Source organism: Sceloporus undulatus, chromosome 2 (assembly GCF_019175285.1).
Source record: "Sceloporus undulatus isolate JIND9_A2432 ecotype Alabama chromosome 2, SceUnd_v1.1, whole genome shotgun sequence".
NCBI lineage: Eukaryota > Metazoa > Chordata > Lepidosauria > Squamata > Phrynosomatidae > Sceloporus > Sceloporus undulatus.
Window position 1 is genome coordinate 220544799 of NC_056523.1, and position 10168 is coordinate 220554966.

The following is a 10168-nucleotide window of genomic DNA, read 5'->3' on the forward strand; positions in this document are numbered from 1 at the left end:
ATACCTCCACTGTGACTCGAAGCAGCTTTATTTGGGCTGTCTGTAACAGGCCATAGTTTACAGGATAGGGCACACAAAGGCATGCGCTGTATAACCACACAGCCAGTATACCTCTCTCAGTTTTCATTTCTAAATTGAGGGCACCTCTTGCTTGTGATGCAACATTTATCCCTTTGGCAAGATCACAATTTATTTTAACAGCAGAACGTATTGCAATTTCTGGGATACCTATGGAAGACACTACAAGAGTCATATTGTTCTTATATGATCACTGTAAGTTTCATCAAATACTTTGAGGTTTCTCTTATTCTGAGTCTTGTGCACTTCAGGTGGTCCTGGAAGATAGAGGTTAGCCTTTCTTGGCTCAAGTTAACATTTTTACACAGCTTAGTACAATTAACAAACTGCACACATTGGGCACCAATTGAGTCAGCTACTGTGTGTACTCCTAAAGCAAATGTGTTTACAGTTTTCTCTGTTAGTACAGAGTCTCATTTTGCCATATTTTTCTATGCCATTGTGATGTTAAAAGTTTCAGAATAAGGTGTAGTTGTGTAACAGCTCAACTAAGGTAGGTACTCCTATCAAGCAGTAGCTCCACCTGTTAAACAAAAGTGAGAGATTTTCAATATTTTTCTGCTAAATATACCTACAAGTTTTAGTTTGGATCAAATTTCAGGTACATTGATCCTCTTGCTATAGGACCTAGGAACAGAATGAAAAGGAATCTCCACATGTTTGTTTCTGTCTTCGGAAAAAAAACGTCAAGTCTTGTATTGTTTCTGACATCCCACATTGCTCCTTTGTGCTAGCTTCCGGTGCAGTACTCCGTTGCTTTTTCACTAGCTGCTCTTGCACTGTTTTTCTGGATCCAAGACTTGACACTTTGCAACTTGACTCTTCACTTCTATTGAAGATGTTTTTTTCACATTTTCAGCAGGACTTCGTCACTGGGCTTAAGCAATGGACTGGGCAGTCAAACTGAAGTAATTCTGCACATACCTGTGGAGGGAAAAATAAAATAGCAGAAAAGGAGTTAGGCCACAGCAAGCCCACCCAGGGACACCATTCCCTTCTTTCGGTTAAGTCCACTTTTGCACAGTTTCTCTGGACTGGGGGAATAAAAATTCAGAGATGAGAAAATTTTGCCTTCAGAACATAAGGTCGCCTTAGCAAACCATGCCCAGTTTAAAAAAAAATACATAGAGAGAGTCTTTGTTGAAATCCAAGAAATTAATACAAACAACCCTGAAAAAGAATGGGATATGTGGACTTTTAGATAGATAAACTTTATTACGGTCAAAGACCAGCAGATCAATGGTGTGAGGCATAAATTTTTCTAAGTACCAAAGTACCCAATCAAATTAATCAGGACACAACAAGCGAAGCAGCAATTTCCAATTTATTGATTATAATCTTGCAAGAAGGGGTGTCTCAGGCAAGTAGGCACACCTGTCTCAGGTTTTACACAATATTTATAAGACATTTTCTGTTACGATATTTTTATCTCAATTTTCATTGGATGATGTACAAACTCTAGAAACTCCCATTACATGACTATTTTCCACACCTGTTTCATAAAAAAAATGTGTCCTTGGTAATTAGTGAGGATGGAGCTCTCTTATCAGTTGGCTCCAGACTGGTTTGCCTCCTCTTTGCAAAGTTGTCCTTGGATTCCAGCTGCAGTTTATTATCAAAGATATAAACCTTCCTTTTATTCTTGCAAAGCAATGTATTTAATAGATAACAATGTTCAAGTGTATATTTAGAAACTTACAGTCCAACAAACTTTTATAAAGTGAACATGATATAAAAAGCTTCTCTAAAAACTATTTCTTTTACTAACTTATATTCTTATAAAATTTTCTTTCAATTAAAGGGCCTCAACCTTTAACCTTAAGATTAATCCTTCAAATGATTATGCATTTTTCTTATTTCTAAAATTAAAGGGAAAACATTTAAAGTTACACAAGGTTTAGCCTTTTGTCCCATTAGATATATTAACTATAATATTATATATGTATATATGTGGTTCTTTACTATTTATATGTGTTTTTAACTTTTTATTAAATCTTATGTGTTTGATTCAAATCATTTTCTCTCAAATGGTTTAAAAAATACATAAAGGTAAAATAAGACACATATAAGAAACTGTTCAAAGTGGGGAGATAAAAATCTATCCACATGATTAAAATAATACATTGCTACTACAATAGAAATAGATTCGGTAAAATAGTTAAATAAAAGAATAAAAAACAGTTACGTTCAATCAATCAATAGAGAGATGATAGCATACTAGCACTTGTAGGGTTGCCAAGGACGTAGCCAGGATTTTGTGAAGGGGGGGGTCAAGACTAAGTGCCACCATTTTGAGAGGCTAAGAGCCCCCCCCCCCAAGACACAAAAAGAGGGTCGAGCGTTTACCCGCGACACCTTGATGGCACCACTTTAACTTCCGTTATGGCTTCGTGCAATGGAATCTTGGGAACTGTAGTTGAGTCATCTGTCTGGTGCCACACCCACTATAATCTCTAGTGGTCTTAGCAATTGTTTTTTTTTTTAAAGCTGAGCATTGCCAATCTGCCAAAGGCAGGTCATGAAGATGCCCTCAACAGTTTCAGGAGTTGACACAACGTATTGAAGGCTTTTCCCAGACCTTGTGCTGTAAAATCCGCAGGTCTAACAGTTTGCTCCATGCTGAAGTTTACAACAATAAAACCAACTTCGTCACATTTGAATTATGAATGGACACTATAACTCAATGTTGTTGATGATAATCCTCCAATGGATTTCCTTTGTGGCGTTTTCTTGTGCAAGAACGGGAACTTCATTATTATTGCCCAGGTTTTCAGCAACCTGAAACTTTCCACACTTTTTTGTTGACAAGGTTTTCTATCCAGTGGATCCCTCAAAAAATTCAGAAATCAAAGCCTGTGAACCTGTTAATTGGCAGTTTTACCAATACAAAAAGAGAACCTTTTCAAGCTACAGTCCACAAATTATGGCTTTGGTTTTTTGGGAAGTGGTTTCAGGGCCTGAGAACTATTCGGCAAACCTTCCTCATAGAAGGTAAAATATTTTCAGTTGAATAAACAGTCCCTTGGCCCACTTATCCAGAAAACAAAATTTTACAGAAGTAAGGGGCTGGGTCTGCCAACGAACCAAAAGGCCACAGCAGGTCAAGTACTGGATACTTCCCTTCCACTGTCAGCAGCCCAGTTTGGTTTATAGACCTGGGGCCTACCTCCTCTGAGTCGTGGTATCTGTGGAAGATGGGTAAACCCAAGAATGTGTTGGCACAATAACAACAAGAAGGAGAAAATAACTGTCTCTCTTGTGACTATTAAAAGTAAGTTTGTCTCCCCAGGCCAGCCAGAAACCTTTTTTGGAGCCTACCAGGTGTACCCTTTAAAATAATTAAATCGGTTATAGAAATTAAAGCCAAACTGTATTGAGAGAGTGAAATGGATGTGGGGTGGGAGGTATAACATTTCTTTAAATATGAGGCCTGGTTACTGTTATTAAAACTGAATCAGCGAAAATTATCACACTCTTTTGCTGGTTGAGATAAAAAACAAAAGCCTGGAAGGAAAACCATCCCCATCTCCCCCATAATGTTTTTTTTGCTTTTCTGAAAAAAAGAAGAGGAACTTTGGAAACACTTGAAATAATGAAACATGGAAGCTCTTTTAAATATGTATTTTGTTTTGTAAATGAGTAAAATGCTTTTTAAGAGGCAACAACCGTTTTTGGTCATCAAAATATCTAAGTAAGGAAGACTCAGAGAAAAGAAAGTCCTATGTAATTCCTATTTAATGGGCTTGTTAGGCCATGCTCACGTTTTTGACTCAGATCTCGCTATCATTATACAGTAAGTAAATTTAACTAATTCGCCACTTGTTTTGGAAACCCACCAAACTGAGAAATAAGTAACCCATGAAGTTCAGCTCAGTGCTTCACTTTAATTTTTTTTCTTTAAGTCCAATAAAAAGAAAATAAGGGTGCAGAATGCACCAAAATTCCATACTGGTGGGCCAAGATTTAGAAGACCAGGCACCAGATAATGGGCAACCGATCACAAATTCTCATAATCAGAATAAAGAGTTAAAAATTAAGAAGAATGAAAAACCAGTTTACATAAAAATCAATATCATAAAGCATACAAAATATAATCTAAAAATAGTCTCAGCGAATTTATCCAGCAATATAAGGAACAGATTGTTGCACTAAACAGAATAGAGCAAGAATCTAAAGAACTATGGTTCTGAAACCAGGGACATGATAAAGAAAGAATTGCGGACAAAGAACCAACTACTGGAAGTAGAACAAGAAGAAAGAGAAAAACGCATGGAAAGACAGATAAAAAAAAACACTACAAAGATAAAGGAAAAGGAAAGAAGCAACAAAGGTAGAATAAGCGACAAGAACCATGAATGCCAAAACTGTACAATGCTTTAGTGTGAGAGATAAAGAAAAATACTAAAACAATCAGTGCAAAGAAATAGAAGACAGCAACAAAAAGGGAAGAATTGAGAGACATATTCTTGCAAGATACAGGAAATCAAAGGAAATTTCATTTTCAACCAAGGACCAGGATTGCTCTTATGACAATAAAAAAATAATATTAATTCGAGAACCAAGAATAATAAAAAGATGGTTGGATGCAATACACAGAAAGAGTTTATTTTAAAAAATGACAAAAAACGGAAGGAACACATGGAACCAAGAGCCAAATGAAGAGGACCCCAGTGCCTAAAAAGTGAGTTGAAAGAAAGCTGCAATAAGAGAATGGCCAAAAACAACAACAACAAACAATAACAACAACTCACCCAGGAACAGATGGTATTTCCAATCGAACTGCTGCGTCTAATGTTTTGACAGAGTTCAGCTTAAGTGCCTAGCATATGTTTAAAGATATGGAAAACAAAAATGAGGCCACAAGAACTGAAAATGAGCATATACATACATCTTCATCCACAAAAAAGGGAGACACAAAAAAGACTGCACAGTTGTTGTGGGACTATAACACTAATATCTCCCATGCAAGCAAAATTATGACAAAATTCTGCAACATAGAACTTCTAAACCATACATGGAGAGATGGCCAGCAACTGGAAAATGATCAATAGACAATACAATCCCTCCATCGCACAAAAAGGAAGAACACAAAAGACTGCAGCGTTACGGGACCACAAAAGCAAAAATAAATTCTGCAAAATTTTGCAAACATAGACTCCAACCCATACTGGAAGAGGTAATCCCCAAAGGTGCCCAAGTTGGGTGAGGAAAAAGGAAGTTTGCAACTAGGGACCACAATTGTAAAACAAGACCAAGAGTTAAAGGACCATACCATAGCAATTTCAAAGAAAAGAATCAGCCGTGTGCTTTATTTTATAGACTTACAGCAAAAAGCTTTTGCATAGATTTATGAAAGGCCTATGGAATGCCCTAAAAGGCCATGGGAGTGCCAAAAACATCTTGAAAATAGTCCTAATAAGGAATCTGTATTTGGGAACCAAGGGCTATTGTCAGAACAAAACCATGTGAAACAGGAATGCCTTCCCAAAGATGGCAAAGGGGTTAGAAATAAGGCTGTGCACCTTATCACCCTAAAAACCTGTTTTCAACCTATAATGCAGAACATTTGTAAGAAAAGCAGGCTTGACAAAGAAGAAGGAGGAGTGAAAATAGGAGGAAGGAACATCAGTTAATCTGATATATGCAGATGACACCGATAATACCAGCCAGAAAACCCAGAAAACTCACCAGATCTGGGGCACAATCTGCTAAAGGAAGATCATGGATGAAAAGTGCAAAGGCAGGCTTACTGGTTTGAACATAAAGGTTCAAAAAAAAATAATAATGACCATGGAGAATCTGCCACAATCATCTACACAATCAACCGAAGACATGAGGAAATAGAAAATTAGTAAAGAGTTTCCTCATAACCTGGGGACTGAAGCCAGAAAAATCAGAAGAAGATTAAGAAATGGGGAGAGTGGCTTATGAAGAAACTATAAAAGATCCCAAAATACAAAGATGTTCAACTGAGCACAAAAAAGTTAGAATCGTAAATGAGCCATGGTATTACCCCTAATTGTCCATGTATGTATGATGCAAGAGCTGACAGTGAAAGAAAGAAGATAGGGGAAAAATTCAAATTTAATTTCAAGAAAAGGTGGGGCGGAGAAGAAAGAGTTCCTGAGACAGCCAAAAGACCAAAAAACAAACAAAACAAACAAAAAACCTTTGGAGTGATCAACCCAGAATTCTCCCCTGGAGCCAAGATGGGACAAACTGAGGGCTGTTGTAACTTCGGAGAACGGAGAAAGGCCCATGATATTGGAAAAGAACAATAGGCTAGAAGGGGGAGGGAAAAGTAAAAGAGAGAGGAAGCAAGGGCCCTTGCATGCTAGATGGATGGACTCAATAAAACAAGTCACGGAATATGACTTGCAGGACCTAAGCAGAGCAGCGGAGAAACATGGGGGTTCTGGAGATGTCTCATGCACAGGGTTCCCATGGGTCGAGATCCACTCGAGGGTGGTTTAAACATAACAACAACAACAAATATTTCATAAACTTCTGATTAAACACCTGGATTTCCTAGCTAGAGTATATTGTTTAAAATGTGACATTATTTGCTCTACATTAATATAACTGGAACTACAACAGGGAAAACTGCAACAATATAGCCTTGAAGAGTTCCACTGTTTTCAGTATTAGGGACTTTATTTTGTTTTTTTTATTTAGCAAATTAAGCATTTACATCATTGATAATATATATTGTCACTCTGCTAAGGGCACTGGTTGTGCACAAAATTGAAAAAAAAAAGGTTATATACGGAAGGTGGGAGGGTACGGGCCCCTTTTAATACAATTGTGAGTTCTACCTAGATCCCCTAAATCAGTGAGGTGCTGTAAAATCAATCAAGTTCCATTGATATGTAGGTCTACGGTCCTAAGTGTTTTTTGAAAAACCAAATCAGGGAAAAGGCTGTTTGGTTCAAGTGGCACAGAGAGCTCCTTTTGGTGTGAAATAGGCTGTCACCTCCCTCCTGATCCTTCAAGGTTTTTGGTTTGGAAAAGTTTACGGCTGTTGTGAATAACTAAGGCTGCATCCACACTGCTGCAAAATCAATCCTGGTTTTGACAACCAAACTTTAAACCTTGTCCATGGGGGCGCAGCTATGGAATTCTAGGAATTGAGTGTTGGTGAGGCAATTTAGCCTTCTCCACCTGGCTGGTCAAGCCCTGGTGCCACACAAACCACACTTCCCCAATTTTTTCCAATATACGTAGTTGAGTATAGTAGAGAAGTTATAGTACTTTAAAAAGTTTGGTCCTCAAACGTTGGATTATTTCGCAGTGCGGTATGCATTTTTTAGGATCCTTGCTTTCTGTGGTTTTTTAGATTTACTCTGGGATAAGTCATTTGTGTGGATTAACAAAAGGAAGGTGATTTAGTATTAGCAGAAGATTCTAATGGTTTTTTTTGTGTCATAGGGAGTTGAATCTGGCTTGAGTAGCCACTAGGGATTATTAGCAAACGAAGTCGTAGATCTTTTTTTTTTTTCCAATTTGTCATTAAAAAAAGGAAGAGTTGGTGGTCTCCTTCAATCGTTCCAAGATTTTAGACCCTCAGATTGTGGTTTTCCATCTTTGGATTAGTCTGGGGTGGGTGCTTATTGGGGAGGTTTTTGCCCTTTGCCCCAAAGGTTTTTCCATTCCAAGGAACAGGAGAGGCCTGGCAACTAACAGTTTGGTTGTTTCCTTAGCACCAAGCCAGCAATTAAAACCATAATCTTCTTGTAAAGAAGTTGCGTTGCTGGTGGTTTAGGTTCAGGTGGGTTTCCCACAAGGTGGGAAGCTTCCCCAACCACATCAACCCCCCTGCTGACAATGGAGAGCAAATTTGTTGTTAGATGTATTTAATATAGCAAGTGTTATTTTCAAGACTAAGTGGTGGAAAGATGGATGGAAATACAGTTGGTCCCTCATATCCATGGATTCAAACCATCCATGAGTTGAAATATTTCAAAAAGAATCAAATTCCAAAAAGCAACCTTTGATTTTGCTATTTATATTATAAGGGGAATAAACCATTATCATTATATGCCATTTATTCAGTTTAGTGAGACTTGAGTATCCAGGGATTTTTTTTTTTTTTATCCATTGGTGGTTCCTAAAGAAACAGTGGAAGGTTGAACCTTTTACAGACTGAGTCACCCCAAACTGCAAATCCAGCCCGCCAACTTATGTTTATATTTGCAAAGTGCAAACGTCCCTCTGCCTTTCTAGTAAGAAACATCTGGCAAACTCCCTGGTCTGGAAGGACGACAAGCATGTTGTGCCCACAAGAGACGGCCTCTTGACTACCTGGCCAACATCTGGCCCATGTTGGGGTGCCCATAAGGTTCCGCCATCCACTATAAGCTGCCCTAGAACCATATCTCAGCCCAGATACCAAGTGCCTACTATGCATGCTACAAGGATGGCATTGGATAATGTAAGAAAGAGCACTGCCCTGGCCCAGACCATGAAGGCAAGCACTTTCCCCTCCCCATGTGTGGGCCAGTCAGTGACTACTACTACTAGTCCTGGCCATAAAAGATCTAGGAGGGCCGTTCCTGTGATCATGGGAATGTCATTTTGGTGTGGCCCTTCATGGCTAGCTATGAACTTCTACAAAGGTCTCTTTCTTTTATGTAAACAAAGAAATACCTAACCTATAGCATTCGGTGGCATGAATACCGGTTTCTTTCTATTTTCTTTCTTCTTTATTTTAATTTTCAATGTAAGGTCAGTGTATCTTTTTATTTACAGTCAATGGAACCCCACACAGGACACTGTATCTTAAAAACAAATATAAGGATAAAATGTAACAAGAAATAAAATAAATTATATAAAATTTAGATTTTAAAGTAATAAATACAAGCATAAAATTGATTAATTTTAGATCTAAAAATAAGTTAGCATTGATCACTACATGCCCTTTTTTCAAAAATGTAAGTTTAGTTTGAATGGTCCATGATTACGCTAGTACGTACTAGAATCTTTGCCAAAACCAGTTTTAAAGCCATTTAAAGTATGTGTCCTTCATTTATCAATATATTTTTCACCTGCATATAAAATTTATCCACATACTTCTTCTTATGAACAAAACAGTGGTTCAGAGACAATCCCTTATTTTTTGAAATCCGGATGAGTTTTTGGGCCCTTTTAAAAAAAAATATGTCACATTACTGCTTAAGAAGTTGAGATGGGGAGCAAAGCAACAACTTTTTGGGTAATCCAAGGAGCTTATTTGCATATAATATGTGACTGAGGTAGGGGCTTTCCATGATTTTTTTTTTAACCTACTTTGGAATTTAATAGTTTTATGTCCAAAGGAAGAAAAATTTGTATTTTCAAGAGCCCAACCCATTTTTCACAACAATGATACATCCTCCCTGCCCTTTGAGCCCTCCCCACCCCCCTCCTTTTTTAAATGGGGTGGCATGGCACTTACCTTGGCAAATACGGCAAAAAATTGGGATTGGACGCCTTGGTATGTTGGCTAAACAATGCAAAGCAAACAGCAAGACAGCCATGAGAAATTAAAAAAATTTCAAAAAAAAAAACCTGTTTGACTTTTGGCCCAAAACAGAAAGCCAAACTAAGCAGCTTTCTGGCCTGCTTTGGGGGCATGGACTTTTTAAGATGACCCCATGGCTCCAAGTGGCCTGAAGCTGTGCAAGGCCTGCAACCAAGCCAGCAGAAGCCAGGCCCTTTTTTAGGAGTGGATTTTATCTGTTTCCTGCTGGAATGCTGTTTTTTAAAAGAAGGGGGGCAAACTGTAGTGGTCCCACGTTTTAGAGCAGGGCCCCATCGTTTGCCACTGTCCCGGCTTTCAATTGGGGGGCCCGAAGCGACCCAGAGGGCCCACTTCTTCCAGACGGTCTACCTTCAGCCCCAATTGAAATAGCCCAGTTGAAAGAATGGAAATTTTTCCTGAGATTTTATTTATTGCGCAGGTGGGTTGTGTGGGAATGGGCCAGCACTGGGGTTGAAGTCTACCCATCATGAAAGTCTGCTGACACAAAATGTGGCAAGGAAAAAAGTTTAGGGTCAGGAGTGTTTTTTTGTCCACCGGACGTCCTCTTGACTGGGAAAGTAGTCTAAGAGG